Genomic DNA, 26,268 nt, shown 5'->3' with positions numbered 1-26,268 from the left:
ACAGTAAAACATTTCAGATGACTAAAATATGACTAAAACTAAATGGAATTTGATTCAAAAGACTGACTAAAACTGAACCCAAAAAAAATGCTGTCAAAATCAACACTACTTACCAATACTATTTCCTCTCTTCTCTATCCACCCACCTTTTTAACTTTGACACTCTTTTTAACATTATATAAATGTCTCTTTCACCTCACTGTCCCACTTTTGATAAACTTAAAGGACGACTTCACCCATTTTCAACCTATCTTCATATAATTGGTTCTCACTAATGCTGATGGTACAATTTTTTTCTACTCGGTCTGTGTCTCAGAGGAGGGCTGTGAACAGTTCAGAATCCCGTCTAAAAGTGACATCATCGATGGGGAATCCAAGCTAATAGAAACTGCAGGCTTTCTATTCCTGGGAAGTTGCAATGCAATAACAGAAGCCATTGTTCTTGCGTTAATACAAATCTAAATAAAAAATGTGAAATCTTGTTGAAAAAAAAAAAACCTGCCTAACGATGATGTCACTGGTAGACGGGTCTCTTAACTGTCCACAGCCCTCCTATGAGACACAGACCGAGTAGAAATAAATTGTACCATTTTATCATGAGTATTAGTGAGGACCAGTTTATATGAAGATAGGTTGAAAATGGGTGAAGTCGTCCTTTAACTCTCTCCCATATTGCACACGTAACTTCGCTTTACTTTAACACTAACCTTCATCTCTATACTGTCCCTTTCTCTACAACGCCTTCTTAGCCAACTCATCCGCTTCCTCATTCCCCTTCACCCCAGCACCCCATGTGCTGGAACCCACAACAATGTCACCTGACCTCCCTGCTGTACCATTCTTGTGACTGACTGAAGGGCTTCGTATAATAAACCTTGACGGCTGCTCGAATAGAATGACCTCAAACGAGCTAGAACCTGTGAATCTGTACATATAGGACTTTATTCAATCTAACTGTTTCCACCCACCTTAGTGCACCCCCAACATCTCCACTGTATACACCCTTAGACCAGTGGTTTTCAACCCGTTTCATATCAAGGTCCATTATTTATTCTGCATATTTAAGCCACGGAACCACAGTTTGATGAGATTTAGCCTCTCAGACCCAAAACGTAGAATATTTTGTTATCGTTGTATACGATCTTGTCCACAATTCCATGCTGTATTGATGTTGGTACCATAGGAGAGATAACAGGCAAACGTTGATCAAAATAACAATTCTTTAATTAAGTAATAGAGAGTAGATGTTTAACTATAATTTAACTCTTGAGAGCGTAAAATGAAACCAAACGGACCCGTAAGGGTCAATTTGGTTTCATTTTATGCTCTCAAGAGTTAAAGATCTAAGGGTCCATTTGGTTTCATTTTATGCTCTCAAGAGTTAAATATCTAAGGGTCCATTTTGTCACCAGCTCTCCATCATGTAGCTAGGGACCACCTGGAACCCCCTTAAGGACCACTGGTGGTCCCTGGACCACTGTCCTGGACTGATGTCCTTCCATTAATCCCAACTCCTTTTGATGGTACTGCCACCCCAAAACCCTGTCACTGCTGTCTCTTTGCACCATCTGTATACACTTGTACAAAGTCACTGTGCTCATTCAACAAATGTTGGTTAAATACATTAACCAGGTCTACCTGCATTCTTTCTCTCCTCTTTGTTTCCAACAAATGCCAATTATCTACCTCTGGCCACACCATCCTCCATGGCAGCATCACCGGATACACTACTGTTGGACTTATCTTCATACCAACCACCCCAAACTCTTTTGCTATGTCATTCCCCACCCGACCAAAGTTATCCCTCTAGCTGACATAATCCCAGCATTCCTGCAATACTCCTTCAGTGGGGTGGGAATCCCTGTCCCTGTAAATTTGCCAAATAGTTTGTCATCAACTGTTTCCGTCTCAGTTCCAGTGGCATTTCCCCCAGTTCTACCTGTCCTGTAATGCAGACCCTGGTGATGGATGATTTTAAAGCCCCACTGCATACCCCAAATGCCCATGCTTGAATCACATCTAGCTTCTTTAAAAGATATATAGCCGCTGACCCATATATCATACTGCCATAATCTATTACAGATCTAATCAAAGCCACACATATTGTCTTCAGTGATGAGCAACTTGCTCCCCATTCCCTACCAGTCAAACATCTCATAACTTGTATTACTTTTTTGCACTTATCTTATATCTTCCTGATATGGTCTGCCCATGTTAACCTGGAATCGCAAAGAACTCTTTCCCACACATCCTTAATTTCATCCATTCCTCAATTATTTTCCTAGTGAAAAACTGAGAATCTACAGCCCCAGCCAACCCCCCACTCTGTCACCTCATCAATTGCTATCTGTACTTTCCTAATTATATGTTTCATATTCCTTCCTCTTTTCCACAAGGCCCCATCATCTGCAAACAGTGACCTTCCTATATCTACCGGTACCTTTGAGAATACATCATTTATCATTAAAATACATAATTTATCATTATAATAAACAACTTTATCTGACATATCAGACCCAATCCGTACTTGAAAAATGGAAGCCCCATCCCAATGATTTCCTCACTTCCTGTCTCAATCACTTCCTGGAACCTTTCAAGGTATATAAAAAAAAGGTACGGCCATCTACAGTACGCCATTTCCCTCGGCTGGGAACCAAACTGCAGCCGTGGAATACATAGGAGTCAATGCGTTTACATGGACAATATTTATTCATTCAGAATGAACTCATTCCGAATAGAAATGTATACCCAACTGTTTACATGGCACCTGAATAAAAGTATTCCTGTTCCTCAATCGTTTACATGAGCAAAGCATTCATTCGGAATAGAACTCTGGTCATGCGCAGAGTGCTTCGGGCCAGGTTGGGGACGGGGGGAGGGGGCGGGGGTGTTTGACAGGTAAACATATGTATTACCTCTGGCAGCCTTGGTAATGAATAATAACAATTTTGGCTACACATACATGGATCTTTTTCTAAACGCACATTTTTGAGTGCGTTTGGGCCTTTCAGCCACACGCAAACGGTGTTTTTGGCCGCTAAAATTGATATTTTTGTAAACGGATAAATAAGTGAAGGTTTTCCAAAACATGCGTTTCAGTGGATCTGTGTGGACATGTAATCCGGAGATTTTGAGAAACGATGACGTCATCGCGCATTCGCACATGGTCATTATAATAATAAATAATACAATAATACATAAACACCGGACCGCTCATGGTCATTATAATAATAAATGAAGAGAGAGAGAGAGCAACACTTACAGTCTATGAAACAAGGCACGCTCATTTATGGCTAAATAATGTCATATACTTAATAATAAGACAGTGGTGGGAAAAGTAGCTCATTCACTGTGTGACGAAAACCCTCTTTCTCTGCGCCAAGTAGAACACACGGCGCGCACACAGATTGAATGTGGGGTCTGTCGTCCTAAAACACAATCGCCCCGGTGCCGAGAGTCCCTGCTTTATAGTGGTGTTCGATGTTTTTACATTGCCAACTCTCACATGTACATAAACGTTCAGATTTCAAATATAAAGTGCTTACCCCTGAGCCACGGACGTTACAAGGCGATCCGGACCGCGATAAGTACCCGTACCTCCCGTATTGTTCAATAAAAAGCATTTTAATCCGATCGTCGGCCATTTTCTCCAAATTGTCTCCGATGCTTTCAACCATGCGACACCAATGGTTGGAAGGTGTATTGCACTCTGATACATTACCAAAATAAAAGAACAGAAAAAGAAAATGGCCGGCGATGGGATTAAAATGCTTTTTATTGAACAATACGGGAGATACGGGTACTTATCACGGTCCGGATTGCCTTGTAACATCCATGGCTCAGGGGTAAGCACTTTATATTTGAAATCTGAACGTTTATGTACATGTGAGAGTTGGCAATGTAAAAAAAAAACGAACACCACTATAAACCAGAGACTCGACAGCGTCATGTGAACCATGGCTACTGTTTGCGCTGCAGCTGAGCCCTAATAATGTTGTTTTCGTTTATGTTCACGTATGCTGTTCACGTATGCTATTAAAATAATGCAGCTATTGCAGTATTGGGCCTTAACATGTGATTACAAATGTATTTGTATTTGGCCCCTCATATATATAATTATAAAATAAATGTAAATATAAAATCTGATATAAAATTGAAACATGCAGCTGATCGATGCGTTTCTGCGTCTACGTTTGGACAGGGATTTTTGTTTATCTTTGTCATGTGGCCAGGGATTCTTTTTAAAAACGGAGGACTAAAATATCCGTTTAGTAAAAGATCCATGTACGTTTAGCCAAGGCCTAAGTCACGGCTGCCAGAGAGAAATAATAACAAGCCACAGCTCACAATCAATCAAAGCTGCCAGCTATATAGGTAAATGAGGAAGAAGAGAAGAGAGACAATAAAACAAGTTAAGAGAGAGAAGGTAGAGAGAAGGTTTGATAATGGAAGTACACCGCATCCTGGCTACGGCCATTGGTCTGCTATTGATGAGTTTAATGCAGCAAAATCAGCTCCTGTTATATTTGCTGCTGACCCGGAGGAGGAGCCGATCGGCGGAGAACTACGCGCGTCTGCGACTTGGGCTTGGAGCGCCAGACTCCACATGGCTTGCGCCTCCCCCCCCCCACCCAGAAGCACCGCGCTAGACAATGACACATGCGCAAAAGAACAAATGTATACCAGTCTGATACCAGTGCGTTTACATGGGCAATGTAGCCCGATTCTATCGGTATATACCAGCCCTTCAAACCCGAATGAAATTTCATTCGGATCAGACCGGTATGGCCATACCGATGCGTTTACATGAGCATTTCTATTCTGAATGAGCATTCATTCCGAATTGAAGTGGAATAAACCTGTCCATGTAAACGCAGAGCCATGGTGGACCAGCTTAGAACAAACAGTATTTCTGAACGACTGCGACCTTTGTGAAATACTTGGCCCAGGAAAACAAAAGAACACAAAGAAAATAAATCACACAGTTATCACAGAGATAAAAAAAAAGGTTCATAATTTCTCTTTGTTCGCTTATCTCAAGCTTTCTCCAGTATTCCGTTCAAAAAGCCATTTAAGTCTTTCTGTATCACTGAACCATATCAAATATGAGTTTGGACACGTATTAACTTTTAGAATAATAGAACACAAAGTGGAAATAATTCTCAATTTCACTCTTATCACAATAATTGCAAAGGTTTACAGAAAGAAAAAAATAACATTAAGTGGATTAAATTCTGTGTTGTACAAGCTCCCATCATTTTGTCGCTGTCAAGCAGAAACCTTATATCTCCATATTTCAACCTTTTCTGTTTTTTTTCCCCGTCTTCTTTTTCATAAATGAATGTCCTACTTCATCATACAAAAGTGTCACAGAAAAGTAGGGAACATAGCAGTTCTACCAGCTCACAACGTGTTGCGATGCAACCTCTTATATACAGTCTATGGATGCGACATATAGCTTGTAGATCGTCTGTTTTCACTATTCTAAAGTGTTTTTAAAACTAATAATAAAAAAGGAACGGTTTTGGACATACAGGGTTTCTACCCAACAGCAACAATTTGCCATTTCCATTTTGGCACAAAATAACATTATTCAGTAGCCTGGTAAACCCTCCCTCCGGAAATCTCATTTCCATTTGATTTCAGGAGTGAATCTGGCCTGATCGCCCATGCTGCAATATTGGCTGTGGGCTGGAGTTGGGCGGGAGTAATACCGTTGACTGACAACCCCTTCAGCCAATGATCGTTTTTCCCCTTCAGCCAATCAGCAGTTCATTTTTACCACCTCCAGACTATGTGACGCAACGGGACTTTTGAGACAAAATAGGTTGCCTTATTCGGATATATGTGTGTCACTGCCCGCCCCGGCCGGTTCTCTGAATTTTTATTTTTAAATAGGCTCTGTCATGATTAATTGACCACATATATGAAGTTTAACAACTAAATTCTATCCAAACGATATCTTATAAGTAAATTCCGTGCCTCAAAATAGAAGTTTGAGAGCTTTTTGAAGTAAAAAAAACAGCGGAGAAAATAGCGGACAGAAAAGATGGCTGCCGTTCGTGTTTTGTCGGCTGTATTCAGGCTGCACTCGGTGCCATTCGGGCTCACTCGAACTCGCCACCTGATTGGCCAACTGTCGCTGTCAATCACAGAACGATGTGCGACGACGCTGATAGGCTCGTCTGTTTGGCGTACACAGCCAATATTGCAGAATGGGCGTTCATGCCAGACTCACTCCTGAAATCAAATGGAAATGAGATTTACGGAGGGAGGATTTACCAGGCTAATTATTCAGCACTCGCAGACCTTCTGGTTAGAGCCAGAGCGATATTTCGGTTTGGCCAATATATCGGCCATTATTTGACTTTGACGACATCAGTATCGGCAATTATGCAGCCGGTGTGTCCCGATTTCTAACCACTTTCAACCAGGCAACCCTATTTTGAAAGATCTTGCAAAAACAGCTGTTTTGTGAGATTATATATCGGCTATTTTTGAATAGGGTTTGTTTGTTTGTTTTGTTCACCAAAACTCGGTCTAAACGTCAGTAGATCCAGGACTCTCCGAAATAGGAATCGGCCGCCCCCCAGAAATCTGGCATCGGTCGCACTTTTTCCTTCCTGGTTCCCAAAGGACCAATCATACCTCCTGAACCACAGCCGCCCGACACTGTAAATATTATGACCACGTGACATGTGCAACAATCTGCTTCCTCTATGGGGGGAAGGAGGAGACATGTGACAACGTACCGCAGGGCGCAGACAAGATGCATGGCAGTGCCATGTGTGACAGAGAGGGGACGCGGAGAGACAGAGACACAGATGGTGCCATCTGTGTCTCTGAAACATAGACTGCAACCAGTGGTGGAAGAAGTACACAGATATTTTACTTAAGTAAAAGTAGCAATACCACAATATGAAAATACTCTGTTACAAGTAAAAGGCCTGTGTCAAAATGTTACTTGAGTAAAAGTACAGTATTGGGATGAAAATATACTTAAAGTAATGATAAAGTCAAAGTCTTTTTGTCAACGATGCTTTTGAAGACCTGAACGTAAAATGAAGAGAGACGAAGAGGCACATGGAAGCTGGAAGCTGGTTGTGTCTCAGTCGCGTGACAAGTCCCGGAAAAAACGCACTGTGATTGGCCAGTGGTCACTTTGAGTGGCAGTTGGGGTAAACGCTCTCCCCAAAAGATGATTTACAAATCCGTGCCCATCGGTACATAACTTTGCATTGTTCGGCACGGCGACTCGCTCGCTCTATAGTGTGTTACTTGAGTAAAAGTACAGTATTGGGATAAAAATATACTTAAAGTAATGATAAAGTCAAAGTATTTTTTATCAACAATGCTTTCGAAGACCTGAACGTAAAATTAAGAGAAACGAAGAGGCACATCTTCCTCTGGTCTTGGTACAGGTAGAACTAATCAGCTCTGCACTCTGTTAGACTGACCAGTTGTCTCCAATAGAACTTATTAGACGCACCTGCTGACGTGCTTTGATCATAATGATTGATTACTATGTCATGGTGACATCATCAATTAGAACTGTCACAGGGCAGCCTGACCTTTACATAACGTCAATGCAGTTACACACACACCAACACACAGGAGGTGCTAAACAACAAAATAACATACTGACTGACAAGGAAGCACAATTCTGTGTCAATTTAGATTTTATATACGTTGGCTATTCAAAAAATAGCAGATGTACAAGCTCACAGCGCGTCACTTGTGTGTGAGAACAACTGAATTTGAAGGCATTTGTAGAATCAGCCTCAGGTCTTAATGGGTTAAAGCTGAACTATGTGTCCCCTGCTCAGGACAGACTACAGATAGGGTTAGGACATACATGGGCAACTGACGGCCAGGGGGCCACATGCGGCCCCCACCTTAACCTAACCCTATCCCGCAGGTTAATATCGGAATACTGATATATTATTGATTTCAGCTTTTAGAATTCCAAACATGACCCGCTTTAATTACTTCAGTCTAGATTAGTAGCTTAAATGACTATTACAATTCTATTGTCTTTTTTTATGTCCAATGCATTCGTATTAACATAAGTTAACATAAGTATAACTAAATGCATTTGAAATAAATAAAAAATGTTACTTTTCAAGATTCCAATTGAAAAATAGCAAAAACAAATTTGGATTTGGATTCCAATTTAAAAATAGCAAAAATAGCAGATCTGCAAGCTCAAAATGCGTCGCAGCTTGTAGATCGGCTATTCTTGCTACTTTTGTGTGACATAGAATGGCAAAGTAGGGCATTCATTTATGAAAAAATTTAAAATACAGAGATAAGAGGTGTCTGCCTGACACATTGCATAGTGTATGCAATGTGGCCCTCTGGAGTGAGTGTGGAAATATAGTGGCCCTCTGCATCATCAAAGTTGCCCACTCCTGATCTACGCCATGATGGCCGACGCCAAAAACTGGCCTTATGAAGTTGGACATGATGTCTTTATTTCTTTGTTATTGTTGCTTCTGCTACAATGTTGAGGAACAAAAAAAATCATACAAACATATTACTCTTGTGTACTCGTATAATAAGACTGCAATAATTAAGATATTGAATCCTTGAATCAAATGGAGGGGCACGCCGTCATCCGATGCCGTTTCCATTGAGACCTGAAGCCGATTCTACATGTCTCCTAAATCTCAACAGTTTTCTGAAAAACGTATGTTTCTATATCAGTGGTGCTCAATCTTTTTCATGTCAAGGACCCCCAAAATGATATGTATTTGGCCGCGGACCCCCATCAAAATATGTTGTTCCAGGGACCCCCCAGAAGCAAAGATTTGAGTTAAAAATGTTTGCTTTAAAAATATATATATTCAAAGATTTGCACACATTTTCACGAATTTTCAAAAATAGCCCAAAGTGTAAAATAATGCTTTTTAGCTCAAATCTAAAAATGACACAGTTCCAGGTCTTAATGGGTTACAATTCCCGGATTGTTTTCCAGCAGATTTTAACAATGAAAGCTCAGAGACTGTCCTCCTCTGGTTTGAGCGAAATGTTTACCGACTGACTTGTGAGTCTGAAATTCTAGCTAATCCCCTCAACTATAACCCCTAAAAATATCCCCTTTAAGTCAGGACGGGGGAGGAAGAAAAACGTCCTTACTTTCATGGATTATTTTCTCAGCTTTCTGTCTGCTGAAGGATACACAATAATAGAAGTACAAGAACATTTCAGTCACACATATATAGACACCCACTGACATTGACACGCACGTCCGCGCTTGCGTACACACACGCACACACACACACACACAGACACACGTTTGTGTTACTATACTTGTGAGGACGACAACATTTTTGGACTGCATTAAAAATAGCAGAAAATAGCTGAAAAAACATTGCTGCAAAATGGTGGATCTAGAAGCTCACAACGCGTCGCAGCGCCTATTTTCCGGTGCATGACACCGGTGTGTAACTATTGTACAAATAAGGCATAAATCCAATCCTAACCCCTAAACCTAACCTCTAAATGCCTAATCATAATCTTAACCCCAACCTGACTTGTTTCTTAAAAGTAAGCCTAATATCCCCAAATCATTTAAAACCATAAAACACTACCCCTGTCAGAACCAGGCAAAAGGTCTTCAACAATGTCTATCTCTCATATTCTATTATATTGGGGGGCATTTGGTTCTCACAAGTATAGTCACACACACACACACACACACACACACACACACACACACACACACACACACACACACACACACACACACACACACACACACACACACACACACACACACACACACACACACACACACACACACACACACACACACACACACGTCTCTATTCCCTTGTCAGGAGTGTGCTTCAGTTGCCAGCATTGTGTTGAGTGTGAGCGTTGCGTCCCGATGACTGACGTGCCAGGCAGCAGCTCATGCAAATCAGCTGGTGGTACCAGAGATGAACCCATGCATCTGTCTCACTCAATACACACACAGCTGCAGCGCTCACACAATCAACATGAGTCGCCTCTGTGTGTGTGTGTGTGTGTGTGTGTGTGTGTGTGTGTGTGTGTGTGTGTGTGTGTGTGTGTGTGTGTGTGTGTGTGTGTGTGTGTGTGTGTGTGAATTACATTTTAGATGGGCTGTAAAGTATTTTGGCACATAGTTTGTCTTGCCAACCCATTTTGTCCACCAGTGGATGCTATTGCAGCTCAACTATGTCTAGGTTACGGCATACTCTACCATGCAGATTGGTTAAAATCTGTGGTTTTCTAACTCTTTCAAGTCAAGGAACTAGTGATGCGCGGGTCGGGTTTTTTCATGACCCGCCCCGCCCCGCCCCGCCACGGAACGCAACCCGCCTCAACCCGCCCCGCGAACCCATATATAAATCTATGGCTCAACCCGCCCCGCGACCCGCGATTTTTTTTTAATTCTGTAAAATTATGGTTAGAAAATAATCCCCAAGTGTATTCAAACTGTTTTATTGTTATTATTCTTATTCTTATTAGGAATAAAGACAAAACAAGAGCATGTTATTATTTTTTATTTTTTTGCGTGTGAGAGCGCGTGACCTGCTCACCCTCAGCCCGCATCATTTTCTCCGAAATTCTGACTTGACCCACCCGCGCCGCGGGTTGACCCGCGGGTCCCGCGGGTTGACCCGCGGGTCCCGCGGGTTACGGGTCAACCCGCGCATCACTACAAGGAACCCCAAAGGAATGTGTATTTGGCCACAGACCCCCATCTGAAGATGTTTTGTGTGAGGGACCCCCCCAGAAAAGAAGATTTGTATAAATAAAAACATTTTCGATATGTTCTAAACATTTGAAAAAATAGCAGATTTGCAGACACGCTGTGAGCTTGTAGATCTGCTATTTTTGAATAGCCAACGTATAAATGGATAAAGTGGTTAAAAATGATGGTGATGCTTTATTAACTACTTTTGCAGGGGACCCCCTGGAGCCAAGTCCCCACTTTGAGAACCAATGGTTAAAATAATATGATTTTTTTTCTCTTTTTCATTAAAATAAGTCCCGGATTGCAGCTTTAACGACAGTCATGGGTTAATGAGCAATGCACACACAACCCCTATTCAGTAATGACCCATAAAAATGAGATTAGACAGTATTGCCATTTGAAATAAGCATTTCAATAACACCTTAGATGTTCTTTTTTTACTTTTCTTTTTTTCCTTCTCTCTTCAGAAAACCTTTTCTTTCAGTTTCTATAACTCGGACCGTATCAGAGTGATTAGTAACGGTTATAGGACCCAAATCATTATATTCCACACTCTTTTATCTAAGCTTCTTTCACAGACACACATAGACAACTTAAAAGCAAAACGCAGAAACACTTTAATTGGCGGACTGTGTGTGTGTGTGTGTCTGTGTCTGTGTCTGTGTCTGTGTGTGTGTGTGTGTGTGTGTGTGTGTGTGTGTGTGTGTGTGTGTGAGTGACTGGCACCTTCTTGAAAAGAGAAGAATGAGTATTTCATGTCAGGTTGGCATTCAATGTGTCACTGGCATTCATTGAAATATGAGACAAGCTACATAATACTGTGCATATGTATACATATACCGTATATTATATGTATTATGTTTACAGTAGTGGCAAGGCTATTTAAGTCACATTTACCAAATTAACCCATTTATACCAATGCAGACATCACCACCATCAGCTGTTAACCGCTACTGTACACTAGTATACTACAGTATATAGCTAAATTATAAGCTCAGAAAACGTTGTGATGCATGTTGAGCTTGTACATCAGCTATTTTATCTCTTTTAAAAGTATTGAATTATACATATTTTTTTTGCATTTTTATCATTTGTTTTGAGTTTTTTCTTCTTCTTTCTTGCTTTCATGCACAAAGTACAGGGAAAACAGGTTGCAAGTGGTCGATGTCACATGTTATATCAGGTCCTAACCCAGGGGTGGGCAACTTTGATGATGGAGAGGGCCACTATATTTACACACTCACCCCAGAGGGCCACATTGCATATACTGTCGAGCAGACACCTTTTATCTCTGTATTTTAACTTTTTTTCTGCATTCGTACATTCATTCTGCATTTCGCCGTTCTATGTCACAACAAAATAGCCGATTTTGTATGTAGCTCTGCTATTTTTGAATTGGAATCCTAATATATTTTTGCTATATTTGAATTGGAATCCTGAAAAGTAACATTTTTATTTAATTTCAAATGCATTTAGTTATACTTATGTTAACTTTATGAACTTAAATACAAATACATTGGACATAAAAAAGACAATAGAATTGTAATACTAGTCATAAAGCTACTAATATAGACTGAAGTAATGAAAGTGGGTCATGTTTGCATGTTTGGAATTGTAACAGCTGAAATCAATAATATATCAGTATTCCCATATTAACCTGCGAGCCGCATTAAGTGAAGGTGGGGGCCGCATGTGGCCCCCGGGCCCCCAGTTGCCCATGTATGACGTAGATGCAGGTATGATTTCATATTTAGTACTCTAGTACTACAGTATAAATTGTTTAGGCTGATGCTAGGTTCTCGGTTTACCTGTGATCCTCGTTTACTGAGAAATACTGCCTCTGCATTTGATGTACGTGTTTACCTTTCTTATAGCAAGTCGCTCTGGATAAAGAGTGGCTGCTAAATGCCTATATTGTAAATTGTAACATGGTCAAGGAGTCACTGTCCATGGTCCTGAAAAGCCTGCATAGCATGCATTGTATATAGATAAGAGTATTTCCATTGAGTGAGACTTAATACTGTCACTACACTACTATTTCAGAGGGATATATTGTTCTTGTTAAGGGGACAGGGAGTACTTTCTGGTGTAATTGGTTTTACGGCTTCACCCAGCAGATGTCCGCTCCAGTGGCTCAGATGAGCGCTCGGTGTGGAGCAGTTCAAGGAGAATTTCGCCCATGGGCGTTTTCTTGCCGTTATTTGAGGTTGTTAACTCATCATAAGAGTGGTCCAGGACCCCCAGTTCATAACGAGCGATGTTCTCCATTTCGGGGAACCCATCCCCCACAGCAGCTCAGAACGGGAGTCTTTGGTGCCTGGCTAAATCCGCTTATTTATGTCGCTCGAAAATAGTTTTTTCTTGGATGTATCTGTCGTGTGTGACCGTCTGATGTATGTGCAGTGTTATTACCGCCATTACTGTTTATACATCTGCTTTTACTGAAATCACGTTTGAAATCTCGTCTCGCGATACTTCCGCCCGTCGGTCTCAGAGACAGTTATATCAGATCACTTTGAACGCAGAGCACTTTGTATACTACAATACAGTACTTCTAAAACTAAAACTTCTCAACAACTTCCAACTAATTGGGCATCCCTAATTGGGGCATGTTGTTACACGCACACGCACACACACACACACACACACACACACACACACACACACACACACACACACACACACACACACACACACACACACACGTCTTAATTGGTTAACGCGGGACATTTATTTCCAATTAAGTATTCTCCAATTATGTTATTGCAACTTTTACTTAAGTGTGGGAGCACTTTATTTAATTCTAATTAAATCGTACTTGCACATTATGTTCCTGTACAGTAGTAAACCAGCAGACGAAACGGGACAGCGCCGTTTGAGCGCGCTCAGAATGCTCGCTCGAGCGCACGCTCTCATTTTGTTTACGAGAGATGCTCACGGCGAACGGGGTCGGTTCACTCCGCGGCTACGCCGCTAATTTGTGCACGCAGTACAACTGTCCTACAGCTTATTGGAAGCCGTGCAGCTTATTATACTACACATTTTCCGGCACATATCCCCGACACTCATCTCCATACCGTTTTATCGCTTTTTTTTGCATGGCTAGGCACTGATAAAAAAATAGGGCTGACAAAATAATTAGGCACAAACGACTAATTTAATTTCAGCCTCATTAATTCACAGCGAAAATATATGTCTTCTCCACAGTCAAGGAGGGTAAGAGAGGAGGGGGGGGGGAGGGGGAGTGAAGCAAGAAGGGTGACCGAGACCCAAAGAAGAGAGAGAGAGAGAGAGAGAGAGAGAGAGAGAGAGAGAGAGAGAGAGAGAGAGAGAACAGGCAGACAAGACAGACAGACAGAGAGAGACGAGAAAGAATATGTCAATAATGGTCGGAATAATGGGATGTCGGAATTATGAGCGGACCCCCTTGAAAGTTTGGGTCCCAAGAGTCCCTTCCTAGAAATGCAGTGGACTCAAAAGTACAGTATTTCTATTGAATCTGTAGCCGAGTGAAAGTGATAAGCTTGCAAAAAAGGTTAAGTACATAACAGTACAGTACTCAAGTACATGTACTTAATTACTGCCCAACACTGTCTGGGGCAGGTCCAGGTCTGACAAGCAGGCAGACTGTCTGATCAGACTATACAGTACAGGTTAACTCATTCAGTGCCAATGATGTCGCCGACGTCACGTTTTTATAACGACGTCATGAAAAAAAAGCATTTTTTTTCTTTTTTTTTTTAAATGTTCAGAACCCAAGATATGATGATTTGAAGATTTGCTGCTCCATTCACTTCTTGTTTAACATCTTACTGAAAAAGGCTGTATCTCGCTTCCTAAGCACTTTGTTTTTACAATGTATTTTGGCTCTTGCACTCAGAGCCAAACTGGATTTTTCAGATTTTTCCAGATTTTTCCAGATTTTTCCACATTTTTCACGATTTCACAATAAAATCTAAAATGACACAGATGCTTTCCCGGTCTTAATGGGTTAAATGTCTGATTAGTAGGCAGAGTAGAGTGGCATGATGAGGCAGGCAATATACACTCAGACTAATCATTAGTTAAAGTGAAATGGGCCACAGGTGGGGAACGCAATCTCACAGTGGCCCCTCAACTCTGAGGGGAGGAGGTGGTGTTCCTGGGAGTACATGAACAATCACCCGGACTGTAGTGACTAACTCTGAGGCCCTCTACAGCAGTGGTTCTCAAACTGGGGTCCGGGGACCCCCAGGGGCCCTCGAGGAGTCACATGACTGTAACTGCGAAAGTGTACAATTGGAACCAAATGGACCCTCACGCTAAAAAGGTCCCCAAAGTAAAGACTGAACTGGGGAAAACAGCCTTAATTGTTTTAGTGCCCCAACCACTTGGAATGACCTACAGCTTAAATTTAAGAACTGTGTCGTTCCCTCATAACATAATGGTCAATTTAAATCTTTGATTGCAGACCTACCCACAAGTGTGTTACCCATTTGTGTTGTGGGTCCCCAGCTAAATTAGTAAATAGCGTCACAATCATTTCTAACCACTTAGCTTTGGATATTCAAAAATAGCAGATATACAAGCTTGTAGATCTGCTATTTTTGAAAAACCTAGAAAACGTGTGCATATCTTTGAATATTTATATTTTTTAAAGCAAAAATTAACCGATATATATTTGCTTCTGGGGGTCCCTGGCACAAAATATTTTCAGATGGGGGTCCGCGGCCAAATGTATATCAATTTAGGGGTCCATGGCATGAAAAAGGTTGAAAACCACTGATTTATATGAATATTGACGTGAACATGACAATGAAATTGTACTGTGATGTATCTCGACGACACTGAAAATGAGGGCAACCTCAATGTCCTTCGAGAATAAATAAAGGTTTGAAATTAAATTAAACTGGACAATGTGGAGGAGGTTTTCTGGAGGGTTGGAGGAGGATGAGGAGGAGGAGGCTGGGACAGGCCTCTCATCCCCTCTATGATCCTTCTTGGATGAACTAGGAGAACATTGAGCCACACACTCGTCCTTCCTCAGTGAAGTGGACAGTGCTTTGTGCCAGCAGCCATCAGGCTCCACAACCAACCTGACCCCCACATGAGAGCTGACCTGTCAATATAGTCACGGCAACTAGCGTTTCACATCAAAGTAATAGCTCTATGCACAGCAGCCATATTGGACAGAAATTGGGCCCCTTCCTTGCTTCCTTCACAGGTGTTACCAATGACACTAATGAAGGCTCTGTTCCATTTAGTGTAGCACAGTGGTTCTCAAACTTTTAATTTTCAAGGACCCCATAACTCTCAGAGTTACACCCTCTCAAGGAACCATGAGGGTCCCTGGACCACACTTTGAGACCCACTAGTATTTCTAGTGAGCCAACATGCACAACATCAGCACCCTGACTCTGTTTGACCAGAATGGAACAGAGCCTTCATTAGTATCATTGTTAACACCTGTGAAGGAAGTCATGTGTACAGTTTGTGACAAAAGCTTAGTCAAAATGATAATCTTAAGAAACACATGTTGATACACACAGGAGAAAGGGCTTAAATGTACTCTTTGTGGCAAAAGCTTTAGTCAAAATGCTAAAGATTACTTTTTGTTGCTCTCCTTCATGGAGCTACTTGCGGATTATACCAGGGTCAGTCCACCCTTAGGTGAACACGTACTGACCCTCTGCACCTTAATCCCCATGTATAACGCACAAACTTTTTTTTATTTTTTATTATTGCGCTCTTTTCTCTCTAAGCACCTTAGCGTCTATAAGTATATCATGTAAAATCAATGTAAAGCGCTTCGGATAGAAGCGCTATATAAATGCACCATTTACCATTTTATCATGCACAGTATACATACATTGCTGCTATGCTCAGGCACCTTAGTTTGTCTCTCTGAGGTGTCTAGATCAACATACTAAAAGTCCCAAGAAATCCTGGTTGCGGAAATATGTTTAATTGGCATCAATCCAAAATGGCTGCCAATTGGGACTATTATCGAGAAAAATGGCCAATCTTGGAATAGATTCCTGACCAAGAGGCAATTGTAACATAATTATTTTAGACCATTTCTATGAAGTCTCCAGAAGACCATTCTATCAGTCCTAAGAAATCCTATTACATTACATTACAGTCATTTAGCAGACGCTTTTATCCGAAGCGACTTACAATAAGTGCATTCAACATAGGTAGGGAACGAAAACTACTAATCACCAGAGGTCTTAAGTGCATTTTCTGCAAAAACAAGCAACCAAGAGTATACCTAGCGCTAAGGTAAAAGTTCAATATATCAGCTACCTATTTCCTTAAACAGATGAGACAAAATAGCTAAATCAAATGAGCAGGAGATAAACAAATAATTGTAACGACTAAACAAGATCCAATAAAACAATACAACAATAAAACAAGCATTAACAACAAGTAGGCCAGGCAAAGAGGAAGGGTAGTGTTTCCTGAAGAGGTGGGTTTTCAGCCTGCGGCGAAAGATGGGCAGTGACTGCAAAAATCCTAGTTGCAGAAATATGTATAGTTGGCATCAATTCAAGATGTCTGGCCAATTGGGACTATTATCCAAACAAATGCCAATCTTGGAATAGATTCCTGACCAAGAGGTACTTGTAACAGAATTGATTTCACCACACATAGTTTCTAATATATGAATAATAAGTGTTCATATAATGTACTGTATTAGAAAGTGTACAAATGGAACCAAATGGACCCTTACGGGTCCATTTGGTTCCATGTGTACACTCTCAGAGTTACGCACCCGTAAGGGGCCATTTGGAAGCCCATGAGGGTCCCTGGACCCCAACTTTAGACCCACTGGTGTAGTGTTTCCAGTGAGCCAACATGCACACAATATCAGCACCCTGACTATGTTTGACCAGAATGGAACAGAGCCTTCATTAGTATTATTGGCAACACCTGTGAATGTCTTCATTATATGGCTACTGTGAATAGAGCCCATTCAATCGATTCATTGATATAGGCTGCATGCCGTGTTCAGTGGTTTTCAAGCGGGTCCTGATCCCCAAAAAGGTTTCGATACGACTAGTTTGACGCACAATATTAGTCGAAACATTTTCGGCTTGTGTATTCGCATTGCTCCTGGTGCATAAAGACCGTTAAGATTTGGACGAGCCCAAAGCCATGCATCGCAACCTGTTGTAGAACTCGTAGATCTGCTATTTTTTGGGGGGATAATTCTATTAACATAGATTTCTTTATCTTTTTTTAAACCAATTAAAGTGACTGGTTTGATTAACTTCAGTTAGTTAAAGTCACTGGACTGTCCCCACAAGTACGGTAAAGACAGATGTGTGTGTGTGTGTGTGTGTGTGTGTGTGTGTGTGTGTGTGTGTGTGTGTGTGTGTGTGTGTGTGTGTGTGTGTGTGTGTGTGTGTGTGTGTACGCCTGCCCCCGTTGTCCCCTGCACTTGCGAGTTAATTAATGCTCATTTAGGCATTAATGTCAGAGCCGTGGTGAGTAATGGTTTGTTCCTTATTATCAGACTGGGGATAATAGGCCTATAAAACCCTGGCTTCCCTGTACTCTTCACACGCCTGGCTAGAGCCCTCTTTAAACACCACACCGAGAGAGAGAGACACGCACGCACGCACACACACACACACACACACACACACACACACACACACACACACACACACACACACACACACACACACACACACACACACACACACACACACACACACACACACACACACACACACACACACACACACAGAAGAACAATGGAGGAGGAAATTAGAACTGAAGTCTCACAGACAATTAGCATGCCGATTCTTTACGCCTCTCTCACTTTTATACCTTGACATCAAATCCCCCCCAGACTTATGGGCGTGCGCGCGCGCGTGTTCGTGCGTGCCTTTGTTAATGGATAATAATGTGTGTACTAACCCATCTTTCAGGCCCAGATATCCTCGCATGGATGGGAAGATGGAGAAAGTCCTGCAAATCCTAATGAATGCTGTGCTATGGACCAACCAAAATTGCCGATCTATATAAGCTTGGTGTTAAGCTGGCATCTATCAGATGGGTGGGCCACGTGCATTTTCAGAGCATGTTTACTTTAATGATGAATCAATCAATTGTGCTCCGCCTTGATTTGATTATATTTTATATCATGTTGGTAAAAGATATACAAGTCAAATCACAGTATAACTTAAACCCAGGATTACACATTAAAGCGTAATGTGTAATGGTCATGTGGCCCATATAGGGCAGGACTTACGTAGTATACTTTAAGTTCCTAGTTATCGGTATCGGAATGAAAAAACTTGCCCCCCCCCCCCAGTGTTTAAAAGATATATACACACACACACACACACACACACACACACACACACACACACACACACACACACACACACACACACACACACACACACACACACACACACACACACACACACACACATCTATATATGTAACCAGGTAGACCTGTTACTATGGCAGCATCAGCCAGGTGCTCCTTGTTTCAAATTAAGGGTGGGGTTTATTGTCACAGGAGATAAAAGGGCTGGGCTGCTTTCATTCAGAAGATCCCCTGTTTTATTTCCAATGCTCATCCTTGGTTAAACGAACCTGTGCATTGCATTGTCAAAGAGGACCTTCCCTCTAGAAAAAGGTGGCGTAGTCTAGTAGGCATTGTATATTTTATTATTCCCTTTTAAAAAAGCCCCCTCTGAGACAGACAGACAGACAGACAGACAGACAGACAGACAGACAGACAGACAGACAGACAGAGAACCACTGCTGTAGTGTACATCCCAGCAGGCCATGTGGCAGGCATGCCAGAGTCAAAGTGATAATAGTCGATAATGGTTGGAGTGGAATGTGGCTCAATGTGCTCCTAGTTCATCCAAGAAGGATCATAGAGGGGATGAGAGGCCTGTCCCAGGATAGTATCCACCCCCCTCCTTCTACCCTCCTCCACATTGTCCACTTTAACTCCACAGAACCAGCCTTCCTCACCAGCTTGTTCGGTGTGTTGGCAGCATCCCATGTGTTAATGATGCCCCCACTACCACTGAAATAGTGGTGAATTAGTGCTCGGGTGGTGCGCGAGGTCGTGGGATCGAATCCACAGTGGTGCATCCGGCTTTGTCGAGAACAATTGGCCCGTGTGAGGGAAGCCGGGCGGGGTGGGTGATATTTGTTACCGCACGTATTCTTACGGGGGGGGGGGGGACGGGGGGGTGTGTTGGGTGGGAGGAGTAGGACGAATGCACTACATCAGTGGTTCTCAACCTGTGGGTCGGGTCCCCACGTGATTTTGAAAGAAAATCGAAAAAAAAGAAAAGAAAAAGACCATTACTGCTACAAAAGTAATCAACAAACTATACTATAAAACATTGGCCAAATTGTCAAATAATATAAGAGGCAAACATTTTCAAAATAGACAAGCAAAATCTACAAGCTCACAACGCCTCGCAACGCACTTGTAGATCTGCAATTGTCACAATATTTATCTGTGGAACTGAGTCCAGCAAAATGGGGGGTCCCCAGTTCAAATATGATTACTTTGAGGGGTCATGGCCAGAAAAGGTCGAGAACTTTGTTATTAATTCTTTTTCCTTTTTCTTATGTAAAATAACTGAGGGTATGATGAAATGACAAATTAAGAGAACAAAAAAAAAGACAAAGAGAGAAGAAAAACAGTTAACTTGTATTTGTGCTGGGGGGAAAGGAATGGGGTAACGAAATGTTTTTAATGTTGAAAACCAAATAAAAAGATTTAAAAAAAAAAAAAAAGAAAAGGTCGAGAACCACTGCTCTGTATCCTCCCGGTGGGGGCTCCTCACTGGCAGCTGAGTCAGTAGGACACAACAGCAGTGACAACACACACACAAATGTGTGTGGGGAGGAATTAGTTGGCATAAATTGGGGGGAGAGAAAAAAAGAATAGAAAAAAAAAATAGTGATGAATTCATGAAGTATTTTTGTTTATTGGGTCTTGAGCTGTAAAGTGTGTTCACCACTGAAGCAGAGGACACACCATCTGCAGCCTCCTGTTGCGCAAAGTTGAAAGACCTGAGCCTCCTCGGGAAAGAACAGTTTGCTCTGTCCCTGTCTGTCCCCTATCATTTCATTTTATTTCAACACCCCCCCCCCCCCCCCCCCCATCTCCTTCCCCCCTGGCGCTCCGTGGCGGCACTCCTGGAGGCCTTAGTCCCCCCATATTATGGTAGTCAATGACAAAAAAACAAAATGTAGTCGATGGGGGGGGAGAAAAAAACCTCTATAAGATCCATAGAATCCACAATCCCCTGAGTGTGTGTGTATGTGCGTCTGCACGACACCATACATCTCACGCTGCCCCTGTGGAGATCTAATCGGCAAGTATACGAAACCCGATGTCATCTCACTCTCTGTGGGGATTAATCCATTTAGTCCGGGAACACATCCTCTGTCATTTTTAGATTTCTTTGGGCTATTCGAAAAAGCTCATAGCGCGGCACAGAGTGCCGCGCTATGAGCTATGAGCTTGTATATAGCTTGTAAAATATTTTTTTCCAGGGACTCCCCAGAAGCAAAGATTTGAGTTGCAAATGTTTGCTTTAAAAAGATATATATTCAAATATTTTTACACATTTTCACGATTTTTCAAAAATAGCAGATCTACAAGCTCATACACACCGATTTTTTTTATCGTGACATTTTTTGCTCATCTTTAAATATATATATTTTTTATGCGAACATTTGGAAAATATTTTGTTCCAGGGATCCCCCCAGAAGCAAAGATTTGAGTTACAGATGTATATTCAAAGATTTGCACAAATTTTCATGATTTAAAAAAAAATGCAGATCTACAAGCTATGAGCTTGTAGATCTGCTATTTTTGAATAGCCAAAGAAATCTAAAAATGACACAGCTGCGTCTGCGTCCCCGGATTGAATGGGTTAATATAGATTTAGATATTGAGAGTCAATTGTAGTGCGTGTCCGACTTGCTTGCGGATGATATTTTTTTCCTTTGCTATCTTGGCCCCTCAGGTGAAGATCAGCGGTATGGACTGTGAAGTTTCCTCTCCTGCAATGAACAGACTGAGCATCCTCCTTTGAAGGGTAATCAATAGCTCTGAACTTTGCCGGTGAAATGGCCGCGGGATCAATACAAACTCCGTTTTGCCCGGATCCAAGCCTATACATGATTACCTGTTACACCGGGGAGCTCTCTCTCTCTCTCTCTCTCTCTCTCTCCCCGGGCGCACGCACGCGGGCGAAATGAGAATTCATGCTTATAACGGCCCACGATTTGCGCTCCGGCGTTCGGCGGTGCTGTGCCCGCCCATTTTCCGGAAATGTTACCCAAATAGCGAAAAGAGCTTATCCACAAGCTTGCAATGTGTTGCATTTGTACATAGAACATTTTCCACGCAAAACTGTCATACAGTAGGCCTACAATGTTACAAAGTATAAAAGAGGGCTTACAAGTAAGTGCATTATGACTTTGAACTTGGTGTCCCTATTTTGGGCTTGTGTTAACATTCCATGCCAGAGGTTAATCTCATACCTTGTTCTCAGACCTTGTTAAAATCCTTAAAGGAGCTACACCATGAATTTAAAAAATAATAATAATATTTAATATCATTTTGTTTATGTCCCTCAAACGTTTCTCAAAAGGTTTGAGCCTAAATCAAGCCTCAGATATACTCATTCCAACTAACTTCTCTCTGGCTTATAAAGCACTTTCACCTGCAATACCACATTGTCCTGTTTGGCACGGGGCGCTATTGAGCCAATTTGTATGCATGTTACGTCCTGGTTCTGTGTGGAAAAAGTAAAAAAAATAATAAGAAAACAATTTAAAAAATAAAAAATAAAAAATAAACTTTTTTTTTTTTTTGGTTAGAACTGAAAAACGGGAGGAATTGTTCCCAGACGTGACGTAGGCAGGGGGAACAAATCTGACGGACTGTTTTCAGACCAATTTACATAAAACCACAGATAGCCTATGAAAGCCTGCATGCTCAAATTCGGGTATTTGTTGGAACAGAAGAGAGGTGGGGGAGACCAAAAACACACAAAAATGAAGAAAAAGTTAAAATTCATGGTGTAGCCCCTTTAAGATTGAGCTCTGCACTCTTTGTAAACATCGCGGAGATCTCCCTGCTTCTACCAGTGAAAACCACGTGTCAAGCGGTGCCTCCATGTTGTAGTTAGAACGGTTTATGTTAAACAGTGATCAGCGAGGAGAAAAAACTACAAAGAGAAAATGGCGTTTCAGTTTCGTCATTAGAACGGAGGCGGGATCGGCAAAACCGGATCCCGAATAATTCCATTTCCGGTGGTGCTACAATGAAATGTGCCATATCTATATATTGAAAAAAGTGCAATGTGAACTTTTTTTTCGAAAAAAAGGAAAAAGCACCAGTTGGCGTAGATCTACGCGACTGGCACGTGGCGGCTTTAAATAGGTTCGCGTAGATCTACGCGACTAGCACTCAATGTGTTAATAGGGGAAATTGTGAAAATAGCCGATCTACTGTAACTACCTGTATGGTAGGCTAGAGTATAAAATATAACGTATACAAGTGGGCTGGTTGTATTTGGTCTCCCTGCTCTTCTATTGAGACATTAAGATCCTGTGTCTAGGTTGGACACAACCTTTGACACAATCCCGTTTCCGGTTTGACGAAAACGTTGACCTGAACGTCAACATTCTATTTCTCCCCGGAGCAGGCAGGCTCTATTAGCTCAGTGCTGAGCAATTCATTACTTGCGCAGCGCAGGAGACCATGAGGGTTCAAATCCGGGGTAGAAGAGGAAGGTACAGCACATTCAGGTACTTTTTTAGTATATGCTGTACAAACTCTTCTTCACCTCACCCGGTCCTGTTCTTTTCACCCTCCTCTGCTTCTTAAATTATACTCAGTCGTGACCACGGTGACACACGCTGAAAAGAGGCCATCTTATAGATCGGCTGTTTTCTGCGAGTCACCCAGTGGTGGAAAAAGTACAACATTTTTTATACTAAGCAAAAATATCAATACTGCAATGTAGAAATACTCTGTTACAAGTGACAGTCCGTTATTAAAAATGAACAAAGTACAAAGGTATTGGCATCAAAATATACGTAACGTACTCAATATGCAGAAAGTCCCATTTCACAAGTTTTCAAATGTCTAAAAATCTTTTGAAAATAGCAGATCACGTTGTGAGCTTGTAGATCGGCTATTTTCAAATAGCTGAAGTGGTTAATGTGTGTTTTGTAATAATAATCAAAATCTACAAAGTCACTAGCACAGTAACTAAAGTTTTCAAATAATTATTGTGGAGTAAAAAGTACAATATTTGCCTTGAAATAAAGAGTAGAAGTAAAAGTATTGAAAATCGAAAATACTCCAGTAAAGTAAAAGTACCTCAAGACTACCTCGAGTACATGTACTTTGTTACTTTCCACGACTGGTGTGACCGTCGTACGACAGACTATAAATCAGGCTTTCCTCTCTCCTCCGGCTAATGTCAAGGTGACCCTGACTCAAACTGCAGGGCATGACCACCCCCAAGTCCACACACACACACACACGCGCACGGACGCACTCACGCACGTATGTACGCACACACACACATATCCACGTACGCACACGCGCGCGCACACATTTGTATTAGTATACTTGTGAGGATATGAACATTTTAAGACAGCATTTAAAATAGCTGAAAATAGCCACACACAAAAATGCAGAAAAAAAGCAGATGTAAAAGCTCACAACGCGCGACGTTGTGAGCTTGTCCACCTGCTTTTTTTTTCTTCTGACATTGGCGCACAACTAAAATAGGGAAAACTCCGACCCCTAAACCCTAACCTCTTAATGTCTAAACTCCAACCCAAGCTGAATCTTTCCCTAATCCTAAACTCTAAAAAAATATATTTTTTAACCACAAAAACAACTATTTTTTTCTTGTGAGGACCAGGAAAATGGTCCCTCATAACGCCTTATTGTTTCTCAAATACTACCGTACTTGTGGGGACATTATAGGTCCTCACAAATATAGTAATACAAGCACACACACACTCACACACACACACACACTCTCTCCTAGTGTGTCAAACCCAGCAAACAGTGAAAGCGCAGTGAGCAGCAGAAAAAAAGGTGCTTTGCAGAGAGAGAGAGAAAGAGGTGGGGGCGATGGGGGGGGGGGGGGGGGGTGTTTGAGATGGGTGACGGCCGGGTGATGGGATGCAAATGGTTGCGTGAGTGTTTACACAACGCCAATTCCCAGCTGTCACTCACCAGGGTCCCCGGAGGTGGCGAAAAACTCATCAGACATGGGTGAGAGAGAGAGAGAGAGAGAGAGAGAGAGAGAGAGAGAGAGAGAGATATATAGAGAGAGAGAGGATGAGTCTCAGTAGGGAGGAAACCGTGTATGTCCATAAACCGTTGAAATTGGTTGAAATGGAAAAGAAAAATAAACTGTGTTCCAATGGATCCAATCTTGTAGTTATAGTCACACACTCTTGTTAATAATCAATATTTATATAAACCAACAGACACACTTAACCCATTAAATCCGGTAAAAGTTGTTTTTTCTTTGGCTATTCAAACATAGTAGATATACAAGCTCATAGCTATGAGCTTGTATATCTGCAATTTTTTTGAAAAAACGAGATTTTTTTTGCAAATCTTTAAATATATATATATTTTTTTAAGCGAGCATTTGTGAAATATTTAGTGCCAGGGACCCCCAGAAGCAAAGATTTGCAAATGTTTGAAAGATTTGCAAATGTTTGCTTTAAATTTATTGTATTTATTGCTTATATATATATATATATATATATATATATATATATATATATATATATATATATATATTCAAAGATTTGCGCAAATTTTCAAGATTTTTCAAAAGTGCGCTCATAGCGCGCACTCGGTGCCGCGCTATGAGCTTGTAGATCTGCTATTTTTTAATAGCCAAAGAAAATTAAAATGACAGATGCGTATCCTACCCGGATTGAATGGGTTATGACCTGAGGCCGATTCTACAAATGCTGTCTAAACCATTAGTTCTTAAACTTTTTTTTGTGCCATGGACCCCCAAAATGATATATATTTAGCTGTGGACCCCCGTCGGACATTTTGTTTGTGCCAGGGACTCCCAGAGAAGAGAAGATACCAAAAAAAATCTAACACTTTCAAAATAATGTCTAAAATAACAAGTTTGTATATCTGCAATTGTTGAATAGCCAACACTAAAATCTAAAATGACACAGATGCTTTCCTGGTTTGAATGGGTTGATAATCAATCAACAATACCAGATCTACGCTCAAATATGGCATATATATATATATATATATATATATATATATATATATATATATATATATATATATATATATATATATATATATATATATATATGGAGATACAAGGTTTCTTCCCGACAGTGACACTATTTAGGAGAGGATGAGACAGCAGACTGGTGAGAAGGAAAGGGCAGAGAAAAAAAAGTCTGGAATAAGAAAAAGACAGCAAGGTGTTGTCTAAAAAAAACAAAAAACAAGCAATGGGGAGAAAGAGAGAGAGAGA

This window comes from Gymnoscopelus microlampas, assembly GCF_963454915.1.
Source record: "Gymnoscopelus microlampas genome assembly, chromosome: 17".
NCBI lineage: Eukaryota > Metazoa > Chordata > Actinopteri > Myctophiformes > Myctophidae > Gymnoscopelus > Gymnoscopelus microlampas.
This window is presented reverse-complemented; position numbering follows the sequence as displayed.